General features: G+C 37.8%; 1 protein-coding gene across 1 annotated transcript in view; it reads right to left on the bottom strand.

Annotated features, from left to right (window-relative positions):
- The window catches only part of Mei4 (meiotic double-stranded break formation protein 4), a 161,612-nt gene extending 142,336 nt beyond the window's left edge, over positions 1-19,276 (bottom strand). Inside the window, exon 1 of the mRNA XM_010617916.1 lies at positions 19,181-19,276. The gene's annotated coding sequence lies outside the window, so the exon portion shown is untranslated. The remainder of the gene's footprint in view (positions 1-19,180) is intronic.
- Between the last annotated feature and the right edge of the window lie 46 nt (positions 19,277-19,322).

The raw sequence follows: 19,322 nt of genomic DNA, 5'->3' as shown, positions 1-19,322 counted from the left end.
ACTCCTGATCCTCCTGCCTCAGCCTCCGGAGTACACTACTGGGGTTATAGGCATGTGCCACCACATCTGTTTTCAAGTCTCACTAGATTTAAAAGGACAAACAACATACAAAGTATATTCTCTGACGAAAGTACAATGGAACCAGAAATCAATGAAAAAATGAGTTTGGGAATTAAGCATATATATATATGTATGTATGTATATATGTATGTATGTATATATATATATGTATATATACATACATACATACATATATACATATATATACATATATATATATAAAGGTTCTGATATATAAAGACACTATAAAGAAATAAAAAGGTATGCCACAGCCTAGGTAAAGATATTTTCAACATACATATTCAATAGAGTATGAATATACATAGCATTTAAAGTATGCATACTAGTACAGAAAAATAATCTCTTAGGGAAAAATGAAATTTTTTGGACAAGTGCTTCACAAAAAGTAAAAAACAAAGGCAGGCAAACATGAAAAACCTGTCAAATATATATATATATTGGAGACATGTTTAAACTGTTCATATATCTATTGCCTGTAATAAAAACTACAAATAACCTAAACATCTGCCAATAGAATAGCTAACTTGGCACATTAACATAAATATTAAGCAATAAAAAAGGGAACAAACCAGAGCTACAGACAACAAAATGAATGATTTTCATATTTAAAAGAAAAGAAGGTATTAAAATTCAAATGATATCATTCAATTAGCATACAAATACCGTAATGCTTAGAAATATACCCGTTTGTACAAAAAGTATAAGGAAATATATAGAGTGATATAACCAAATTTAAAACTTCTGTGAATAAGGAGGTGTAATGAGAAAGAGAAAAAGTTTACTGTGCTTTATTGAGATCCATCTGTTTAAGGTGAGAATGAGTATAATGTTATTTGTTAATTACTCTTTTTGCCATTTTGCATGTCTCAAAACTTTACACATATATGTATTTTATAATATCATTTTCTGTTGGAAAGATTAATAATCTTAGATGTTTTTTTAAAATAAGGGCCTAAAGATGAAACTTGAATAACAAACTCATAAAGTTAATATAGTCAAGCCCAGCCCAACTATTAAAAGAAGGAAACATTTAGTGAAAGTGCTACCAAGAATTATAGAGCTGTCTTTTTTAAGACATTGCCTTGTCTTCTGCAGCAGAAAATTATCTTTCATTTCTTCCTAAGACACCTCTCTTCAAAAATGGTACACACACACACACACATATACAAAGACACACACACATATACAAAGACACACACAGAAATCATATTAATAAGCTAATATTATTTGCTTCCACATTTCAGGAAGGATGAGTGGTAAATTATTTGTTTTCACAAGTGAATTCTATCAAAAGTATACACAGGGGCTGAGGGTTTGGCATCACTGCCTGCCTCGCAAATACAAGGTCCTGCGTTCGATCCTCAGCACCACAAAAAACAAGTATAAACATATTTAAACTATTTTTTTAAAATGTGTACGAAATCCCTATAAACATAAAATAAGACTAACCAGGGTACCATTCATAAAACTCGTATCAGAACCTCAACACTAAAGACAATATTTATGGGAAAGGCTAATTTAACACTTAAGGCGTAAGCCCAAATCCACCTCTACCCAAAATCAATGTCTAACCATTGCAGCCCATATTGCTTTTCTCTTCTTTCACTCTTTTGGAGCACTCATTATCTGCATCACTGATTCTGTGGCTTCATCAACCAGCATCAGCTTTTATCTTTTCTTTATAGAAGAATTAAGTTCCTCAGGGGAATCAAGACCATCTTGCTTTCTTCCCTCTACCACTCAAACCCCCAAGAGAATCTTGATTCTCAGTAGAATTGATTAGCCAAGGAAAAAAGCTACAGAATTCAGAAAAGATGTCTTACAGCCTGAGTCCAATACTTTCCTTTGTCACATGAATGGCTCAGAGCAAACTCTGCATTTCCCTACATCCATAAAATGAAAACCAATTTGTAAGATTGTGTGAAAGGCTAAGGGAAAAGAACTCATGGTACTACCTGGAACATAGTTAACTATCTAAGAACTGTAATTTGCATTAATAGTACTAGAACTGCTACAATTATATAGCAATGTTACTAATCTATATTAACATTAGGTATTATGCTAATTTTTATTTGGAGGGGATAAATGAATCTTTGAACTTCTTTGGGCCACATAACTCATCATGTATTGCTATTTCCTTCTATTAGCATAACTACTACATTGAATAATTTCTTCTTTGACACCAATCATACACTTTGAATGAAAGATGCAGCTCTTATGTAACTAGAAAAACAATAGCTAAGCCTGTACTCACTTCCTATGCAATGCTATTTGCTCATTTAACAAAAATTTCTATTATAGTTGCTATTACTAATAAAAGTTTCTACTTCCCTCTTATCCATGATAAAATAATTCTAATTTCAAATTAAATCCAATAGATAATTTCATACATCCACCATATATGCATATTTTTTCTAAAACATATGGTCCCCGTTTCACATTAAAAAGAGATTGTAAATAAACAATTTATTGATCATTTCTTACCATGCCAAGAATACTTACAATGCTTTTTGACATTTAACCATGATAGATTTATAGCATTCTGCTAAAAGCCCCCTTGTGATTAAAATACATTCTAGGGAAAATTAAAAACAAGTTTAATAATCAGCAGTGATATTTTTTCAGCCACCTCAATGAAAACACGATTCTGCAGATTTAAATTGGGGAAAGTTTGACACAGCACTAACTGCTGACAGCATTATTTGATTTGGATAGATGTGCAAACATTCAACAACAAAAAAGCATACATCAATAATACATAGATCTAAAGTCAACTCTCCTGAGTATGGAAAGTACATTCTTTTTTTTCTATGTCCCAAAACACATCTTTGCTAGAAGTAAATTCTTCCCTTTTTAGCTTGCCAACAGACAGATCACCTGTTAAAATCAGATATTCCACTGACTTCAGTTGTTTTCTTTCATTATGACTCAGAAGCGAGCTTATCTTGATGTACATGCCAATAAATCATAAAACAGCATTCAGTCTGGACATTCTGCACTCCCTGCATACCTAGTATCATAATCTCACAAAACCCTCTACAGAGGTTAAAAAAAAAAAAACTCTACGAAGGTTGTTCTAAGAATTCTATCTAGGCAGGTGGCATGTTTCCTAGACTCTGCTCATCCTTGGAGATAAGCTGAGATGCTAGCATCCCTCTGGCCCTACCTAATCTCCTACTCGCAGGCCCTAAATATATCAGCATTTCTACATCTCTTACAGTGTTTATTCCTCTTTATTTTCCAGCTTTAAAAGAGAAATTATCAGGAGCCAGGGATTTAGTTCAGTGGTTCCACCTCCTGCCTTGCAAGTGCAAGGACCCAAGTTCAATCCCTGGTATCAAAAAAAAGAAAAGACAAATTAATATGGAAACAGGTAACTACCATGCCTGCTTTAGGGTTGTGATCACCTTCAAGGGTAGCTATAAGACACACTGCTAATTCAAAGTGGAGATGATAAAAAAGCCACAGTAAGAACATAAAAAGGAAATTCAAGGCTTTGTTGTTAGTTCGAAAGAAAAAATTATATGCATTGAATCACTAAATTATGACCTCAACTTATTAAAAAATGAAGCACGTTATGGTTCACATTAAAAATGTTCCCCCAAAGCCTTGGTGCTCTGAAATAGGGCTGCTGGAATGTGATTGGATAATATGGGAGGGGGGTTAATGCATCAGTGGATTATCTATTAATAAGAGTTAAGTAGTTGAGTGTGCTATTAGGAGAAAAGCTTGGTTAGAGACTCGTCACTGGGGCCATGACCTGGAAGTGTGTATCTCCCTCCCTAGTGTCTCTTTTCTCTCTCGACTTCCTAACTATCTTGACATCAGCAATTTTGCTCCTTCTGGCCATTCTACCATGCCATTTCTATGTTGAGGCTGGTCATACATACACTGAAACTTCTTAAACTGTGACCAGAATAAATCTCTTGGGTGTCAGGTAGTGTATCCCAGGGATGATGAAAGTGACTGAGACAGATTTTGGTACCAGGGGTAGAGTCACTGCTGTGACAGCTGGACCATGTAGTTTAACAGCCTTTTCAATTCATTCAAGAGAAGAATTTGGTAATGTTTGGAGACGCTAACTAGAGAAGCCCTAGAATGCTGTACTCTATGATCAATGGGAGATTCTGATCAGAGCTGAAAACATCAGAAGGTGATGAAATTGCAGATAGTAAAGACAAGACTCAGGAGTTTTCAGTTGGAAACAAGAACTCTTTTGGCATATGAGCTAGAGGATATGCGTGTTTCTCTCTGGAAGACAATTTGTCTATTTTGTTAGTGTCCTGAAACTTTGAGGGAGACTGAGATTAAGAGTGACAGACTAATTTGGCAAAGGAAATTTCAAAACAGCACAACATTCAGGCTGTAGTTTAAGTACTACTGGCACCCTTTAGAGGGGTTTATGTTGAAAATCAGTAGCACAATCCCCATTTGAAAAGTCTCCAATTTTCCAAGAAAGGAAGCACCTGCAAAGTTGGAGCAAGGAGAATATGCCTAAAAAGATAACAAAAAGAAGCCAAATAATTTGCCTCAGGACAACAGAAAAGATGCCTTGGTGACATCTCAGTAATTTGCATAATCCCAAACTTCCCAGGCTCTAGGGTGCAAAAGTAAAAGACTTTGTTTTGAGAAGAAAGCCCCAGGCCATCTAGCTCCAGACAGTCACCTAACAAATGGATTTCCTATGATTTGTTTCGCAGTACTTAACCACCCAGGCACACAGAGACCTTAAGAGCCAGGATTCAGGAGGGTCTAGTTTTTGTTCAAGCTCACAGCAGGCCTTGGTATCACCTATGTGGTGCTGATTTTACATAATGCAAGAGTTATCAGGTCATGAGACTTCCATCCAGATTTCTGAAGGAGACCTAGAAGCCAGGGAGTATACACCTGAGAAGGATCCGAGTTCGATATCTGGCACGCACACACACACATGCACACACACGCACACACACACACACACACACACAAAAGAATGTTACCTCAAAGCCTTTCTGAGGTGGGGCTTTTGGAAGGTGACTGGATCGTGGGTGCACCATATGCATCCGTGGGTGATCCAGTAATGAGTACAGTAACTGAGTGTGCCATTAGAAGTGGCCCTGGTTAGAGGGAAGTCACTGAGGTGTGAGCTGGAAGGGTCTATCTCTGTCCTTGGCTCTTCCCTTCTCTCTCTGCCTCCAGGCCCACATGGCATAAGTAGCTTTCTTCTGCCTGGTTCTTCTACCATCCTGTTTCTGGGTTGCGGCCAGCAGACCAACCAATAAAACTTCTGAAACTGCAATCCAAAATAAAGCTCTACTCCTTTAAATTATGGGTGTTGGGTATTCTGTTTTAAAAAGTAATTAAAACAGCTACATTTTTTTCATTTTAATTAACATTTGAAAATTACAATATTTCATGCCAGGGATTCTGACATAGATAACTTTTTCAGAAAACACCCCTGGGGCACAAGGAAATTAACAGACAATAAACATATGCAGTTGAAACATTAAAAGAACAATTCATAAATTTGTCAGTTGTCCCATTATCTCTTGTTAAAACAACAATGATATTCATGGTAACTTTTGGTGACCAGACAGCATTAAAACATGAATATGATGGTAATTCACTGATGTATTTAAAAATATTTGTTGATCACCTGCTATGTCATGAGAAAAATAGCAGAGATGAAAACAGATGAATTATTGAGCACACATTGTTTTAATTCTAGTGGGAGGAGTCACAAAGTGAATAAGAAAAACATATACATTTCAGATATGACAAACACAGCTGAAGGCTGGGGATTTGGCTCAGTGGTTCTGATGCCTGCCTCACGAGCACAAGGGCCCAAGTTCAATCCCCGGTACCAAAAAAACAAAACAAAAAAACACAGTTGAGAAGAAAAAAAACAGAAGGAAAATGAAAAGGAAAGATAAAGGATTGTTTTCAATTTTAAACAGTGTGTTTGTAAAAGGCTTCAATAAGCAGGTGACTTTCAGCAAAGATGCATAGGGAAGCAGTGATGATTCTGAAGAACATGAAAATGCAGGACAAGGAGTGGGAAGTTAAAAGGCCTCAGCAGGTGCTGGGATACATAAGCACTTTCCCAAGCTCCATTTTATTTAACCCTATCAGAATGCAGTACCTTAGGGTAGCTATTAGGCCCTATGTTAGAGCTGAGGGTTTGAGTATATGGCCACTTGCCCAGCATCATGAGATAAGCAATAGTGCTGAAATCTTAACCCAGGTGCTACAATTCATTCCAAAACTTCTTCTGATGCATCCACTGCCTGGATGCCATGCTCTCTTCTGCATATCACATTTTGTCAGAAACAATCAGTTAGACTAACTTGTCACAAAGTGAATGGTAATGCAGAGGGGTATGCAAATTGCACAGGAAGATGCCAATAAGAGAAAATTTAGACTTGAAAGGCTGCCAGCTAAAAAAAAGGAAAAAAAATACTCTGTTCAATAATTTTTCAAGAAAGCAGAACTATAATCAACATGTGAAAACTACAGGGAGACAAATTTCCAATAAACAAATTAATAAAATATCTACTGATAGAAGCTACCCAGAAATGAAATGTACTATCTTGAGAAGCTATGAAATTTCAATTACTGGAGTCATTCAAACAAAATCTGAATGGTCATCTGTCTGAGATGAGGACCCATTTCAGCAATGATGTGAAGGCTACACAAATTACCAACGTCTCTTCCAACTCTGAGTCTGTGATTACAAGCACCCAGGCATTGCCATGTAATGTTTAAGAGTTCTAGCTGCAAAGTCTGACAGCTTGGTTAACATCCAGGCTCCAACTTGGTATGGTGGCCCACACCTACCATTCATTCCATCAGACTGAGACAGAAATATTGCAAATTCCAAACCAGGCTGGGCAATTTAGCTAGACTTTTTGTCAAAATAAAAATTCTTAAAAGGGTGGGAATATAGCTCAGTGTTAGAGTATTCACCTAGCATCTTTGAGGTCCTGGATGCCATTCTCAGTACTACACACACACACACACAAATCTAGGCTCCACTACGTACAGACTTCCTTTACTTGGCCTTTTTCAGTCTGTTTGCTTATCAGAAAAAATGAGGCAAATAACAGAAGATACCTCGTAGTGTTATTGTGAGAATTAAATGAAATAATCATGAGAGAGGAATGAACACAGTTTTTGGTACATAGTAAGAGCTTGCAAAGGTTACTATTATTATATAGATGCATGTATTTAGGAGCATTAAATGTACATATATAACTGTGTGCAAATCCCTCCCTCTCTTTCTCTCACCCCTCACCCCATCCTCCTTTTCCTCCTCTTTCTACTCTTCTTCCTCCTCTTCTGTTTCTACTGCTTACTCAGTGTCCAAAGTTCTCATAGCATCGAGAAATACAACATGATGGTACTAACAATAACAGTAATAATAAACATCTAAAAATGTCAGCTGTTAGCCTAATCATTTTATATTATACTATTCTTTATGATTAGGAAATATGCAAAAACACAACTTTTAAACATTTATGGCACCACTTTAAAGGCTATGGAAAAAACAATTTCTTAATTAAAATAACTAAAAATTAAGGGTCTTTTAGAATAAGAAAGAATAACTAACATTCTGCACCTTATGTGTGTGCAACTGTGTATGTATAAGGACCCAAGTGCAAATACACACAAATGCACCCACAATGCTTTCTCTTTCAAAGAAGCTGCACCAGTAGTTCAAAGTATGGAGTTGCTTATACTTGGTGGAAGAGTGGTTAACAATTTTGGATTTACCATCTCTTTAACCATCCTGGATAAAGTGACATTTATTTTCCATAGAGAAAACATTTAGGAATAATAAAAGTAATCTTGCTCTTTAGAAAAACACGGATAATATCATTTGATGTTTTATTTGTGCAGTGGGGTGCTCAATACCTTCAGGAACTTACAGTGTAACAGATTAGAGAAAAGGAAAACTTTGTAGCCAGGCTGGGGCTGTAGTTCAGTAGCAGAGCACTTTCTTAAAATATGTGAAATTCAATCCCCAATACTGCAAAAGTAGACAAAAAATTTTAAAAAGATACAAGGAAAGAACTACTTTCAAAGACAGTATCTTTATGATATAATAGTAAATACATATTTATACATGATCATATTTGGTTTTCTCTTTGTCATGTGTCTGTTATTATTTACACCTGCTCTAGCTGTATGCACAGAGGCATAGAAAAGCATGTCTCAAATCACATGATTTCATGGATATCATTTGACTCAAAAGCCTTCAATCTTTCTCTATTAGCTGGCACACATTAAATTAACATTTTGGCCCACATTTAATGCAGTTTAAATACAATAAAATGGATTTGACACCAAACTATGTTGACTATCTGCCATGGACTCCCAAGAGTCTGACATCAGAAGGAATCAGGGTGTCCAGCCCAGGCTGCATAAGCAAGAACAGTACTGAAGTTTTGATTATTGAACAGTCAACTCTTATAAGCTCCTTCTAGGTCTTCTATGACTTCAGTTTATTAATCCCAAATCCACCCCTGAAGGCAAAAAAATATAAAATGAATTCTTCCAAATCAAACCGTGCAATGTAATTACATTTTCTCTCTGTAAAATTCTCCTCACCCATTTCTTAAAACATCATAACATTAAGGCTCTTTTCACTGAGGCAGCCTATTCGGTAAAAATCCTTCTTCAGCAACACCCAGTACTAAATCTCCAATCTGGATAGCACAATCTGTTACAAATCTTTAACCTTTTTTTTTTCAATTCTACCCAAGATTATACTATGTTGTTGAGTGTTCAACTCTCAGCAATAGTTTAAACTGACAAAATGGAGAAACGACAAAAAAATTTTCCTTTCAAAATTGCATTTATGCTAGATCTATAGTCATGCGACTGATTCTATTCAGAACCAAAACCACTGCTGCCCTTATAGCCTCACTTCTCTGCTTTGCTCAGAGGTAGTCTGCTATGGAGCACTCTTGCTGCTTTCCTAATAAACCACTCGCTTCTGTGCTTACGAGTCTCTGTTCCCTACTTGCTCTCCTAATGGATAGATACATCCTCCCATCATTTCCTTTCCTGAAGTCTCTCCACTCACCTTTCATGGCTAAGTTCAACTGCCTCTCTGTGAGTTATCTAGATTTACTCCTTCTTCTTCTCACGCTGGTTCCATTAACTGCTCCCTCTTCTACATTTCCAAGGCACGATGGGATGCTTATCACAAAGTAGTAATAATGTCCTGTGAGTCCCTTGGTAGTCAGTGACTGAGCTCATCAGATGCACACATTTGCTGTTATTTCTAGCACTTTGCTCCTGGAGAAAGATTAAACTGTACTGTTCAGGAACAATGATAAAGGATTAGAAGTTGCTATGATTTGAATATGCTTTTCTCCACAAAGGAACAAAGCTTGAAGCTAGAAGCCTGGCAGAACCACAAGGAGGAGGGGTCTAATGGAAGGTAGTAAGGATGTAGGTACTCTACCTTCAAGAATGAATTACGTCATCTCATGAGAGCGGGTCAGGTCTAATGGAACTAAACTACTTTCCACAAGAGTGGGCTATTATAAACAAATCTGGTACTTCCCCTGAATCCCTTTATTGTACATATGCTCATCATTGTAATGCTAGTCCCCATGAGGCTTTCACTACATGTGAGCAGATGTCACTGCCATGCTGACGCACCTTCACGCTGTAAGATAAACAAAGCTATTTATAAAGTATCTAATATCGGAACACTGCATTTACCTGTTTTCTGTTGCTGTGATGGTATTCCTAATGCAGGTTAATTTCATAAAGAGAAGAGGTTTCTGGAGCTCAAAACTGTAGGGGATGAGAGTCCAAATAACATGGTATAGGCTCTGGTGAGGTTCCCATAGCAAAACATAGCAATATTTGTGAGAGGAAGAGATCCCATTTCAGAACAAGAAGCCAGAGACCAGTTCAGGGTTGGACTCACTCTTATAATAACTCCCTACCACAAGAACTCACAAGATTCCTTGAGAGCTACCTTATCACCTATCAACAGCAGCTTCCAAGGCACTGAAAGATTTCCCACCAGGCCCCAGCTTTTAACAATCCCCCACCTCTCAGGACTACCACACTAGGGATCGACCTCTCAACATCTGAACACTCTGGGACACACTCAAATCTTATCCAAACAGTAGTGAATATAAAACAGCCTAAGACAGAAATGGACGAAAAGAAATCACAAAAATATGTAATTCTGGAATCACAGAAAACTTCAGGAAGAAGTACTTAAGGGAAGAGAGGCAAAATCAGGGAAATTTATTTACATGAAAATACGTGTCTGGATAGATCCTGGGGTCAAGAGAAAAGGTATCAGCAAACATAAGAAAAGATGCTAGCCCACTTTGAGTAAAGAGCTTGGTGAGCCTCAAAGGGAAAACGGAGAAACACTCTGAGCACTGGACACTATTCATTCACTTTATATTCATTCCTTTATTTTAGTAATTCTGTGATATGAAATCCAGTATCATTCTTTAGAGATAAGGAACTGAAGTTCAGGGACAGCAAGTGATGAAGCCAAGTTTTAAATATTTATCCTTGAATATGTTCTTTGCATCAGATAGTTCCTAGGCCTGGAAGCAGAAAATAAGCATAACCCAAATAACAACGGGCCTTGCTAACATGGAGGTCACATTGTGGCTGCCTATGTTCATCCTGTGCCTCCTGCCTTGGTGACAGTCGACCCACCATTGCAGCAACAAATGCACACATACCACACACACAAACACACAGATATGCAGGCATGTTAATTTCAAAAACACTTATAGGATGAAAGGTTTATTTTTCTTGAAGACTCCTCTTGGAGATAGGGCACAATAATACTGTATATACATCATCCCCTAAAATCCCCATCCTATTTTGACTAGGTGTTGAAAAGAAGTTTGCGTAGTTTCAGGATCCACGATTTACAGTTCTCATTCTTACTAGCTGTACGATCATGAACAGAGATTACCTAAATTCTCTATGCCTCTTTGCTCATCTGTAAAATGGGAATCAAAATAGTTCCTAATTTACAAAGTTGCTGAGGAGATGAAATCAGTTAGGCTGACCCATGATCCCTCTGAAATCTAACAAGGACATAGTAAATGTTCACTGCCAGGCTTGAAACACTTGAAATCAGTGTGTGACTATGACTCAGTCCTAGCCTGCATGTGCACATGCACCTGACTATATATCTAACGAAAGACCAAGGAAAGGCATGTGTGGATTGGTTCCAACAGGACGGGGAAGGACTTGTGAGATGGATCTCAAGTTCTGAAGGGTGAGAACCCAGAGCTGTGAAGAGAGGGCAAAACAGAACTTCAAAAGGGGTGGTTTGAGCAGGCAGCAGATAACAACATAGATATTTATGGGGGCACAGGTGATGTCCTTGCCTAAAGATCATTGTGTTTTAGGAAATACATGGAATAGGCTAGGGAAGCTGAGGACCTGAGAGTCAGCAAGAAATGTTTGATCTTCCTGCAGTGGACACCAGCACCTCCATAAGAGACTATCAGTGAAATATAATAAAAGTGGTGTTTCAGCAAGCATAGTATGCTGAGTAGTAAGGTGTAAGGGGATTATGAAAACAGACAGTAAGGAAGGGCTGGAAGGAGAGCCACACCTAAACACTGGAAGTTTGCATGATGAACATGGGAAGCTCTGAGAGGTGTCTGCTAAGTGATAGGGCCTCCTGCCAGATCATAAGGTGACAGGGCAAGTTGGGAAAGGCTGAAACATGACTGCACTGTCAATGAAGTAATGAGTCCCAATCCGAAATGAGCACTAAAATTATAGGAAAGTTCAAAATGTACAAAATAATATAGAGCACATGAATCACCCTTTGAAGATTTCCTTACTTCTTTAATTTTATCAATGAGTGATGAAAATAAAGTCAACATAAAATTAAGAATTTGGCTCCCAGCCATGTCGCTTGACTCAGTTCCTTCCTTGGTGATCTTATGCAATAGCTATCTTTTGGAAAAGGCCAGGAAACTGTGTATTTTTATTACTAAAGATTTTTATAGCAATAATCTAGTATGAAACACAGACCCAGGGTCTTTGAGTTAAAACTGATGCTCCCTTAGCTTTCTGCACCTATGCTGTCATTACTTGTACTCACATGCACTTTTGGAAATACAATTCGGTTTTGGAAAACTTGCTGGTGATAAAGAGAGTATTTTTAGAAATACATGTAATTTTTAAATTGTTTATTACATTGCTGAAATGCTGAGCAACTGAAAAATAAATTGATGGTTTATGGATAGTGGGCAGTTTTTAAATTAAAAACCAGAACAATTTTATAGTAGTAGATTACTTAGGAGACATGTGTAAAACAAATTTTTAGAAAGCAAAAACCTCTTGAGAATCATATAAGTTTTAGTGTACTGTTAAAAGAGGCAGGTTCTCATAAGAAACTTATAATCTATCAGCAAATATTGAACACTATTGATTGGTTGTGCCAGGTACTAGAGATAAGAATTCTCCTTTTCTCAGAAGCTTCTAATCTGAAGGGTAGGGGACAGAAAAATAAGAAAATAAATAAAATACATGTGCTTGCTTCAGCAGCACATATACTAAAATAAAATACAAACTAAGGCATGGATCATAAAACTGTAGATAAGTACACAAAGGTTCGTAAGAGAAAGCAGCTTTTGCTAATATTGCTGTAAGTGATAAAAAGAAATGAGTAATAAATAATTAGCTATTGTAAGGCCTATGTGGGGGAAAATTAAAACAATTAGAAGTATAGTATTTTTTAGACTTGTATGAGGCAGTCATGAAAAAAGAAGGAAGATAAAAAATCAATAAACAGTTTCTGAAATATATTTTCCAACAATTAAAGATTAAGAAAGTGAAATCTCTCTACAATGATCAAAATTACTTTCTAATGGGTTGCTTTTATTCTTTTATTCATTCTTATTAAAGTAGCACACATTTAATCCAAAAGGATTTACTTTCCAGAGCTCCGTCATGTTGAAAGCAATCTAATAAAAAATAAAATGGGCAATAAATTCACTGAATATTCAATCCCTGGTACCAAAAAAAAAATTCACTGAATCAATCAGAAGGAAAAATTAAGGAGGCCTGCTATAAACTAAATTGGACTTTCATCACAAAAATTGACTTAGTGGTGTACTTAGAAACCTACTTCAGACGATTTCCAAAGTCAGTTTGATCACCACCAACAACAGAAAATTTACTCCATTTAAAAATATTTTCCTATCTTTCCAAGGTGGTAATGTATAATACTGGACATAAAACAATATGAACATTCAGAAAAAGATGAAAAAAATAAAGAACAGAATGAGACACTAAAAATCTAGGACTCTACTGATAACTACTTAAACTTGAAATTTAAAGTTCAACAAAATATTTTAAATAGTGTTGCCTAAAATAATAAAAGGACGATCAACATACCTTTGGTTTTTCGAAGAAAAGCAAACAAAAATAGGATAGTAGAAACTGCCTGATATCACATTCTGCCTTATGTTTACAAACAAGAAAAGAAGAGCTGTTGGTCCTTCTCATATTTATCTTTGCAGGTGAAGTTGTCATGCTTCCTGTCTTAGTCATTTTCCTTGCTACTGAAGCACAATACCTAATATCACAAGAGAGATTTATTGTGGCTCACAGTTTTAGAAGTTTCAGTCCATGACCAGCAGCCTCAAATGTAGAAACTGAATGGTGGAGGGAAATTTGTTCATATTATGAAACCAGGAAGCAGAGAGGGAAAGGAAGAGACGGGGAAGAAAATATACCCTTCCAGGTCACGCCCCCAATGGCCCTCCTCTAAACCTTTCCGAACGCCTCCTCAAAACCAGTTCCAAAGGCTTCTGAACCACATGGTCAGAAATAATTAGGCCAACCAAAATCTATTTTAGTCACTTTCCTGGTCACTGAGACATAATACCTGACACTCACAACTGAAATAAGAACAAGTTTATCACAGCTCACTGTGTCAGAAGTTTCAGTCCATCGGTGTCAGGCCCAAACAGCATGATGGAAAGGGGGGTAGAGGATAATTGTTCCAATCAAGAAGCAAAGTGAAACGAGGAGCCAGGGTAGAAGGTATACCCTAATAGGCTGTGTCCCCACTGCCTTGTTCCTAACCACACCTCATTTCCTAAGTCAGCAAGTCAGCTGTTAACAGTGGATTCATCCACTGATGAATATAGCACCCCATTATCCAATCACTCTCTAAACACATGAGACTTTGGGAGGACTCTCTAGATCTAATGCCTGCACTCAATCCAGCACAACCGAACAACACATGGAAAAAGAGATCCTGTTCTAGACACACCACTTTTAAACTGATACAGTAACCTGAAAACCTTACTAAGAAATAGAAGAATGAAATGTAAATTAGAATCATTCCTTGAAGGCTAATGAACAGGACAAGGACTGTGGAAATGTGCACAAGAGATTAAGTATTAAAGAGCTACCCATTGTGGAAGATAATGAAGTTTTGTATCATAGGATGTGATAGGGATATTGTAGAATACCCTCAGACTCTGACTAGAGAGCTTAAGTGAATCGCCTTCCAGGACTACTTTCACCTTGAGATCTTATGACATGAGGACATAGAAGTCATAGTGACTGACTTGAAAAAAATAAAAGCCCCTAGTTGATATAATAAGTGTCTTTGAAATGTATTAAAAAGGTTACTATGCCAATTGGGGTATAGGAAATTACCCCAATTTGAGAAATGTGAGTAGTTTATTAAAGAGACTTTCATCTAGATGTAATGCCACACATGCAAGCTTAGTCTTAGTTAGGGGGCAACTTGGAGAAGCACTGTCTTAAAAACCAAGAAGTGTAGGGGAACAACTCAGTATCAAGGACCTAGGTTCAATCCCCAGTACTGGAAAAATAGAAAAGACTGTCTCAAACAATGTGGGCAACCTTACAGGCTAACACAGTGACCTAGGGGCTAGTAAAATCAGCAATAAAATACGAGCATCCTTTAATCCATTACTCCCAAGCCTAAAGGCAGGAGAGGAGAGATCAGTTACCAGAACTGGGAGAGGAGATAAGAGGGAGAAGGGGGCGGGTGAGTGGTGTGAGGGTGGGAGAGAGAGACAGGACACAGACAAGCAGAGACAGAGACCACAATGAGAAGGGAACTTAAGACTGGGAGGCCTTAGGTACCTGCAGGCTGGCCAGGAACCTGGAAAGTATCCAAAGGGAAAAGAGGAAGATAGTGTAGTAGTAATACGGAAAAAGCTACATAAAACTGAGGGCAGACAATGAAGTCTATAGACTAGGAGATGGAGAAACATTCTGTCAGTTCCCTTACAAAGGATGTTAATTTGTCTTTTTAGTGGTGGGGATTCACAGGCCTATGCTTCTCACTATCATTTTTTTCTTTCTTCAGATATTTTCCTTGGATTTGTTCTTTGAACTTAGTGCTTAAATGCACTGCTGCTCTATCCAAAACTGTAGTTTTGTTACAGAACTTAGAAATCTGAGCACAGAGGTGTCGAGTTTATCTTACGCAATTTTCCATCAGATACCCTTGCTACTGATTCCTTTGTTTAGGAGATGTGTTTCACTCTCCTGTCAGGCACTGTGCTAGCCATGAAGATAAAACAATCAACAATCAACAGTGACAAGTCCACCACTGCCCTCACTGAGCTTTCAGCTATCAATCACTTTAATCAGCAACACTTCCAGTTCACTATAGAATCTCAGAGGTGCTGAAACCAGAAGGTAAACTATGACCTACAGGTCAAATCAGAGTGTCATGCTTCTATAAACCAGGCCCAGTTGAAAGAGCACCTAGAACTTCAGTTGAGTAGTTGTAAGAGAAATGCTATGGCCTGAAAAGCTGAAAAGACTCTCTGGCATTGTAGAGAAAAATTAGCCAAAAATTTAATTAAGTATGGCGCATTAAAAGGTGCAAACTCACTCATACAACATCCCTGGTTGCACTATTTACAAACCATATCTTAAGGAAGGTTGTGTTTCTATTGTTGTGTTTTCGTTTGTTTATATTTTCTTTCATTGTTAGAGCAGGTAACAAAAAAGTGTCAGGAGGCTAGTATCTTCCATTAATAGTTGATTCTCTTCAGATAATAACATTGTTTTATATTATATCTAACCTTGATTGATTAGAAAATTTGTCTACATCATAAAAGACCTATTTTAAGGAAAGATCTCTGAATCACTTAAAACAAATTTTCACAGAGGTGATTTTAGGCTACTTTTTAAACTGAACAATAAAATTGATTGTAAAAGCACTTAGCCAACACTCTTGTGTTATACAAATGCAAAAATCGTAGTAGCAATAGTATCTTCCTTCCCTGCAGATACATGAACGCATGCTTATTCCCTAGTCACTTGACCTAGAGAACATTAAAATTTTAAATAAAAGAAAAAAGAAAGAACCAGCTTTCATTAGCTGTTGCCAAAATTCCTAATAAGAAGTGACAGGCTTTATGTTTGCTGTGGTTCCTCTAAAAGACGTTGAGAGACTAAGTCTGTGGTGGCTATGGCTGACCATCAGTTTGCCATTCCCAAAGCCGTTTTTTTTGTTGTTGCTGTTTTGTTTTGTTTGCCTAATGGTAATTAATGTAGCATGAATAAAATTAAATGCCCATTTAATTATTGTAATGCAGCTATAACAGACTTGAAAAAGATCCTAGCAAAGTCTTATTAGTTCCTGAACTTTTTACCACCTTACTAACCAAATCCACAGAAAAACTACATTTGAGATTCTCAAATAAAAAAAAAAAAAAAAGAAGAAATTCTCAAGAAAGAGGAGATTGAGCCCAATAATGAGCAGAAAGGTAGGCCACGGCATCATCAGGGAATTAACTTGCTAACTAGTGAACTTGCTAACGAGAGATCATTTTTAGATATCAGCTAGGCAGATACATTTTATCTTTGAAAATGCCATCCTTGATATCCTAGGCCACATTAGCTTCTTCTTACTTAGGTGCCTTTAACATTCCATACTCTTCTTTCAGATCAGTATCACAACTGTAGTTGGATAATTCCCCATATAATTATTTATTTGACATACATCCTTCGTGGTAATTACACTCAAATAATTCCATTATAACTGTCTGTTCAGAGGAGAAATCCATATAGTTAACTTTGATGAGCACTATAAAAAAGTTAGGCGATGGATACAACAAATGGACAGATAAGTATATGACAGGTCCTAGGTTCTCTGATGGCACATGAACGAAGCTGTGGTTATTTTGTGATGCATACTTCAATATAACACCGAGTATCATCCAGTCCCTATAAACCATAAATAATGTACTAAGAATATGGGTGGTTTGCCTACCAAACTCTTACATCTTTTTCACCAACCATCTCCTTTTTGCTCTTTTTTTTTTCTTCTTGTTTTTTTGAGACAGGGTCTCACTATGTAGTTGAGACTGACCTGGAACTCACTATGTAGCTCAGGCTGGTCTCAAACTCACAGAGATCCTCCTGCCTCAGCCTCCCAAGTGCTGGGATTACAGGTGTGCACAGCCACGCCCGGCTTCTTTCTGCTCTTTAAATATCTTCCTCTGCATGAACTTCCTACGTTTCCATATACAATAATGCTCAGTTTGCTCCCAGCTTTAAGCAAGAAAATAAAAAGAACTCTGCAAGACCCCCACTTGATCTAACTGTTCTTACCAAGGTTTCAAGAAACATATTTGCCAAGTTCCCCCTCTGTCTCTCTACAGCATCCCACTCTGAAAATTACTCTATTCTTTGTCCCGATTTAAGTGGCACTATTTTTTTTATTATCTCCTAATAATGTACCTAAAGCTGTAGCCATTTTTCTTCCAAACCATTAGCACTTCTTATCTGTAGGCCCTTTCAGACTTGTGACCTCTGAGTTCCCTCCAATCCATTCTTCATCATGCAGTCATAAGCATGTTTACCTCAATAATAATGCAGAGACATTTGGCCTAATTCAACTGACTCAAATTGTAGCTCTGATTTTTGGTTTCAAGGATCTTCATATAGCAGAATTTCACATATACATGATACACATATGTTCTATTAAAAAGCTAAAATATCCTTCTGATCTTATCATAATACACACAGAACTTTTAATTTCCTTATATATGCTGAAATACAGTACAGCATAAGGTAACACTGTCCAAGCTTTAGCAAGGTTTTTAAAATAGTTTTTGAAAGCTGATTCCAAGGACCAGTGTTCCAATTATTATTGATGAAAAAAAGAATTAAAAGCTCATAATCAGAATCATGTTTGTGCATCTGACTTTCATTCCTAAATTCTGCATCTGAATTAGGTGACTTGCAATTCACTGACCTGCCTTGAAAGTTATTGAAATTATATATGCTTTAAATTGCATTTGATCTAAAACCCTTCTGAAGCAGTAAGTCTTCCCCAATAAAAATAAGTGGAATAGTGGATTGGGCACACATCTGTGCCAATTCACTGAGTCTCCTGTACTCACATGATACACTGTAAATCCCCCAATTTTAAGTGGAAAATAAGCTATACAAAGAAAATAATCAATGTTTGTAATTTACACAGTACAAATTCTGCTGTGGAAAACCACATCCCGCTCATGTATATTCTATGTCATGAGTGCTTTTTCTTTTATTACATGCATTTTGTTAGTCCGGAACTGTACATTCATTTTCTAAGGTTCCTGATGGAAGTCAAGTCCCAAATGTGCCTCGGGAATCCTTAACTATGATGCTACTGAAAGCCTGGCCTACTTCAGTCTCCATCACTTTTAGGCTTTCCTCCTGCTGCTCTGGACACCGTGGACCCACTAAACACGGTTTCCTCCACGCCTAGCTGTCCCTATTACCCACCTGCCATCTGTCCTATATCCATCCCCCTTCCTCGCCCCACTTGGTATGAGGCCCTTGAGGTGACGGGCGCCCCCTCACCCTTCCTTGGGTGAAGTCACCAGGCCAGGGAGCATCCTGGGTGTCGACCTGTGGGCCCTTGGCTAGCATGGCAGCGGGTCTCGGGGAGAGGTCCCTCGTGCTCGCCAGCCCCCAGGGTCCTCTGGAACTCTGCTAGGGAGTCCCGGGAAGACCATCTGAGCTGGATGCATCTCACTGGGCAAAGATCTCCGTTCAGGAGCCACGCCTCAGAGGCCGCGCGGGCGCTCAGCCGGTGCACATCACCTACCCAGAAAGCCACACAAGAGGGCAGCGCTGCTGAGGGTCGAGAGAGGCTGCAATCTCCTTAATCAACGGAGTTTAGACACCGCGGGCCTGAGGCGAGCTCGGGTCCAGCCGGGATGAGTAGGGCACGCGGCGGGCGGGCGGGA

The sequence above is a fragment of the Fukomys damarensis genome, unplaced genomic scaffold (assembly GCF_012274545.1).
Source record: "Fukomys damarensis isolate Sample0158 unplaced genomic scaffold, DMR_v1.0_HiC HiC_scaffold_27, whole genome shotgun sequence".
In the NCBI taxonomy this organism is placed as follows: domain Eukaryota; kingdom Metazoa; phylum Chordata; class Mammalia; order Rodentia; family Bathyergidae; genus Fukomys; species Fukomys damarensis.
The sequence above is the reverse complement of the archived record's forward strand: the minus strand, read 5'-3'. Positions and strand labels throughout refer to the sequence as shown.